The sequence below is a fragment of the Onthophagus taurus genome, chromosome 6 (assembly GCF_036711975.1).
Source record: "Onthophagus taurus isolate NC chromosome 6, IU_Otau_3.0, whole genome shotgun sequence".
NCBI lineage: Eukaryota > Metazoa > Arthropoda > Insecta > Coleoptera > Scarabaeidae > Onthophagus > Onthophagus taurus.
In genome coordinates this window covers 15,909,257-15,915,318 of record NC_091971.1, presented here as the reverse complement: position 1 = coordinate 15,915,318, position 6,062 = coordinate 15,909,257, and positions in this window count along the sequence as shown.

Sequence of the window (6,062 nt, the reverse complement as noted above, 5' to 3'; positions counted from 1 at the left end):
ATCCTAAATTCATTAGAGACAAAATTGCAGAAAAACGGAAAGCAAGAAAGAAATGGCAAACCAATAGAATTCCTACTGATAAAACTAAATTAAATAAAATAACAGCCGAATTAAGGGCATTAACAGATAGCCACAAAGAAAATAATATTCAAAAGTACTTAAAAGACCTTACTGACGATGCCAGTACTAATTATTCTCTGTGGAAGGCAACAAAAAAGCTTAAAGTTCCAAAAACACATACACCTCCAATTCGAAATAATAATGGAAATTGGGCTAAGAGCAATCAAGAAAAAGTTAATTTGTTTGCTGAACATCTGAAAGAAACTTTTACATCAGACAGTGCAACAACTATGCTAAATAGTGTCCCTAGCGTATTTCAAAGTGATCAGCAGATACAAAAACTAAATGTAAAGAAATCAGTGGGGTATGACCTAATTAATGGAGAAACATTGAAACATCTACCAAAACGGGCGATTACAAAACTATTACACATAATTAATGCTGCTTTTAAACAGAAATACTTCCCAAGCATATGGAAAGTTGCTGAAATAATAATGATATCAAAACCTGGTAAACCCCCCACAGATGTTACATCATATAGGCCAATCTCATTATTACCCTTACTATCAAAACTGCTTGAAAAATTACTATTAAAAAGACTAAAACCTGTCATAGAAGAAAAAGCCCTAATACCAACACATCAATTTGGGTTTCGGAATAAACATGCAACAATAGACCAAGTGCATAGAATAACGAATACTATCGAAATAGCAATGGAAGAAAATAAAGTCTGCTCTGCCGTATTTTTGGATGTTGCACAAGCTTTCGACAAAGTCTGGTTAGATGGTTTAAATTACAAACTAGACCAAATACTACCATCAACGTATAGTCAACTATTAAAATCATATCTTTCTGATCGATATTTTAGAGTAAAATACGAAAACGCTTATTCACCAATACATGAAATACGAGCCGGAATTCCTCAAGGAAGTGTGCTTGGCCCAACATTGTACTTACTCTACACATTCGACCTTCCTCAGGTACCAGAAACTTTAACAGCTACATTCGCAGACGACACAGCGATCTTGGCTGTTGCAGAAAATTAAGTAGTTGCAGCAAATAAGTTACAGTTGGCATTAAATTCAATAGAAAACTAAATGCAAATAAATCGACATACATAAACTTTACTTACAAGAAAGTAAACTATGTCCCAGTACACATAAATGGCAATGCAGTCCCTTACGCCGACACCGCAAAATATCTTGGTATGGCGCTGGATGCCAAACTCAAATGGAAAGCTCACGTCAAAAAAAAAACGTGAGGAACTTGATATCAAATTTAGACAACTATATTGGCTTATTGGCAGAAAATCAACGCTATCACTAAGAAACAAGTTGTTAATATACAAACAAGTATTAAAACCAAAAAGGACATACTGAATCCAACTGTGGGGTTGTACCTGCAAGACAAATGCAAGTCTGATTCAAAGATTCCCGAACAAAGTGCTAAGGTGCATAGTGAATGCACCCTGGTATATAAGAAACACCGACCTCGATCGCGACTTGAAAGTAGCATCGGTGTCATCAGAAATTGCATCATTTGCATGTAAACATGAGAAGAGAATGCACGATCATCCCATCATCGAGGCCATCCAGCTTCTCGACAACGAGGATGTCCTGCGTCGCCTTCAGAGGATGAAGCCGTTCGATTTAGTGACCTAGTGCCCTAGTCGATTCAAACGCGAGCAATAGTGCGGAATTATAACAAAAACAACGTGTGTTCCGAGTATCGCAGTGTGCGCGTTTTTGTGTTTTGGTCTTAAAACGGTAAAAATATGACAATATTTATCTATTATTATGGGTAAAGCAGACTGGACCACTGGGAAAAGCTGCAAATCATTATCTAGTTTAATTTAGTGTTAAAAATAAGTAACTAATTAGTATGTATGTATTTACTAGTAGAACTATGATCAATTTAGTTTTCTCCCCTTTTTGTGTACGAAGTGATCGTTGATTACCTTTATTTATGAAAGGGCTTACTATGGATGATAAATGATTATGTTTTTGAATAACAAGTTTGTGCTTGAATATGATAATATAATTCTGTTTGAGTTTAGAAGTGAGACATCAACGTCGGCTGCAACTATGGATCGAGTGGAAGGTGCTTTGAGAATAAATTATCTATTGGTTTTATGACCTAGCGAAGGCATTTAATTATCTGTCATTGGTCCTTCTACTCTGAAAGACACAGAGATAAACATGATATGGCAGAATGCCAAACTGCTAACAAAACCCTATCATCCAGCTTAAGCAGCTTAAGATTAATTAAGTAGCAGAACCTTTGCTGGTATTATGACAAAGTTTACTTTAACTGCGGGGAAACGAAATATACAAGAACAGATAGTAGAAACCCACCAAAATGTTTTTAGTTTAAAAGTATGAACGGACTAACAGACAATAATCCGGAGACTGACATCTGTTTCAGTTTTAGGTTGGAGCTGGAAGACTGCAACAAAAGATTTTATATATCGTATTGGGATTGTTACAATGAGGTTGCTAATGACAAACCTGATATAAATAAAGTTGTATTAAATGAAAAAAGTGCTATTGGGGTTGAACTTGATTATTATCTGCAGTGTCCAACACCTAAAAGATATACTAATTCCTGGGAATGGTGGAGTACTAAGTATTAGATTTTTAATATCCTGCCAAAGCTAGATATTTGATAACTATCCGGTATCCGGCCGGATTTTAAAAAAATGGCTTGATATGGATAGTGGTGATCATCTTACAAGAAAAGCGTTTGATTGGCCTATGTCGAAAAGGAAAAAAACCTGGAAATCAACGGATAATATCGGATTCAGGTGAAAAAGGATGATTACTGAGGCCATTGATGAAATATTACAAGTGCATGCATCAATGAAGCGTAAGGAATAAATCATATCCAGACCTATTACTATAAATGCATAAAACACTTTCAACGCGGAAAGATGGGAAAGAATTCTCCGATCATTGGAAAAATAATAAGCTTCACACTATCTAATACGGATAATCAGCAACAATTTTTACAGATAGTCTGTAAACTTATAATGCCTCTAAACGTCCAAAAACCAGAAAAATGATGAAAGGGGTCACGTAAGCCTAAACTAGGTTACCAAAAAGACATAAATAGTGTTCTCCAGGCACACCGCATTATATTCATGGTAGCAGAAAGGACAGAGATGGTGCTGATCTCAAGGCGCCGATTTTCGACAAATTGAATTTTACAGTCGTGGTCAAATATCAAATACATTATCGATTAACACCATAAGCTAGCTGCTAAATGTCTGCAAAAAACTAAAGCTTTTTAAAGCGGACATTATTACGATCATGCTAAGCCGTTTTATAGCAGGGAGCAATAAGTACCTAATAGAGAAGCAGATCACGATATAAAAATAGTATATTATTCAATAAGCGTATAATGGCGGCTGTTACCCACGAAGATGAAGTTGCAACACGAGCGAGAGAAGCGAGCGAGTGTTGTAATCTGAGTGGGTAACATCCATTATACGCAAGTTGAATACTATACTTTATCTACAACTAATTAATTTTGAAAAAAAAATCAAAAAAACTGTGGAATAATGGCTTCATTATTCAACACTTTATCAGTCATGAGTAATGCGTGTCATTACCCGTCAAAAATCAAATGTATAATGAATAGATAATTCAATAGTTGTAGATAAAAACATTTTAGGTTCGGTTGTACCAAATTATGAGCTTTCAGGGTTACCTGATTATTTTTTAAATGTACCTACGTGTACTTTATTTGACGTTTGAAAAAAATTATTTCCTTCATAACGGCTAGGAATTAAGAAATATAACGTTTTGAAGTTATAAAGGAACGTTTGATTTTAAGTTGTACCAAATTACAAGCTTCCTGGTAACCTTACCAGTTTATTTTGAATAAATTTTTAAAGACCACCTACATATTTCATTTGATTTTTGGCGAAAATGAAGTAAAAAAATAATATATTATTCAACAAGCGTACCCACGAAGATGAAGTTGCAACACGAACGAGCGAAATGAGCGAGTGTTGTAATCTGAGTGGGTAACATCCATTATACGCAAGTTGAATACTATACTTTATCTACAATTATTTAATTTTGAAAAAAAAGATCAAAAAAAGAGAAAAAAATAAACTTGATAGACATTTCAGACATAACCTCAATATAAGAAAGTTGTCATGTCTGTTAATATTTTATTTTTTGATTGGTAGGCCGTGTCAGAACTGTGGAATAATGGCGTCATTATTCAACACTTTATCAGTAATGAGTAATGCATGTCATTACCCGTCGAAAATCAAATGTATAATGAATAAATAATGCAATAGTTGTAGATAAAATTACTTTCTCCATAACGGTTAGGAATTAAGAAATGAAACTTTGTGAGGTTATAAAGGAGGGTTTTAGGTTAGTTTGTACCAAATTGTACAAGCTTCCGGGATTATTGTTTCATTTCATGCAAATTTTTGAAAATCATACTATTTAATTTGACATTTGTTAAAAGTGAGGTTAATGAAAAAATTATTTTCTCCAAAGCGGTTAGGAATTAAGAAATGAAACTTGGTGAGGTTATAAAGGAGGGTTTGAGGTTGGCTTGTACCAAATTACAAGCTTCCAGGGTATCGTTCCATTTCATACAAATTTTTGAAAATTACCTACATATTTAATTTGACATTTCTTAAAAGTGCGGTTAATCAAACAATTTTTCTCAAAAGCGGTTGGGAATTAAGAAATTAAACTTTGTGAGGTTATAAAGGAGGGTTTTAGGTTAGTTTGTACCAAATTACAAGCTTCCGGGATTATTGTTTCATTTCATGCAAATTTTTGAAAATCATACTATTTAATTTGACATTTGTTAAAAGTGAGGTTAATGAAAAAATTATTTTCTCCAAAGCGGTTAGGAATTAAACAATGAAACTTGGTGAGGTTATAAAGGAGGGTTTGAGGTTGGCTTGTTCCGAATTACAAGCTTCCAGGGTATTGTTCCATTTTATAAAAATTTTTGAAAATTACCTACATATTTAATTTGACATTTCTTAAAAGTGAGGTTAATCAAACAATTTTTCTCAAAAGCGGTTGGGAATTAAGAAATGAAACTTGGTGAGGTTATAAAGAAGGTTTTGAGGTTGGTTTGTACCAAATTATAAGCTTAAGAGAGTAATCAACGTTCCATCTCACCTAAATTTTCAAAAATCACCTATTTAATTTGACATTTCTTACAAGTGGTTCTTAGGTATTAAGAAAAGAACTCCCTCAACACCTAGCACTGTCATAATTGACCATAACTATCATCAAATTAACATCCTTAATATCATTTTAAAATAACAAATTTTCAATTCTTTCAAAACCTCCACTCTCAGAAAAATAAAGTCTTACGTAAAAATTGGTTCTCTGTAAAACTGTTTGCGAAATCTGTTTATTCGATTCTCGAGAAACAATTTTTATGGCTAAATTACATAAAGTAACTTTACACAATGTGCATAAATTTTGATTCATGTTTCTTTGATTTGTTTGAAAGATTTATCAGATTTTTGTATTGAACTATCTCAATTACCAGATGATCAGTTACATTGAGCATTAGTATAATTGCTTTTAATGGACGTTTAGCAGATATCATAATCTGATGGCACCTTTAAGGATCCTTAATACTGTTATATACTTGTTTGACTATTAATTTAATCTTATTTCTCTTTGTTATTGGATGAAGAAATCTTATATATCTGAAAAGTCTCCAATACGATGAATCGTATTCACCATTACGTCATATTTGTGTGATTACGTACCATTGCTTAGTTCTGCATTTCAATTACAATTCAACAAACCAACCCAAAGTATTACAATGGCAAAGAAATGCCTCAAGTCAATTTGTTTTAATTTTGAAGTTGACACGTCGTTAATTCATTTTGCTTTGGAAATCTAATCTAAATACAAAGTATGCTAACCCAACCCCAAAGCAAGGAAACAACTCTTAGGCACTGTCTCAAACGAACTTAATTACAAAATAGTCCAACTCAAAAACAA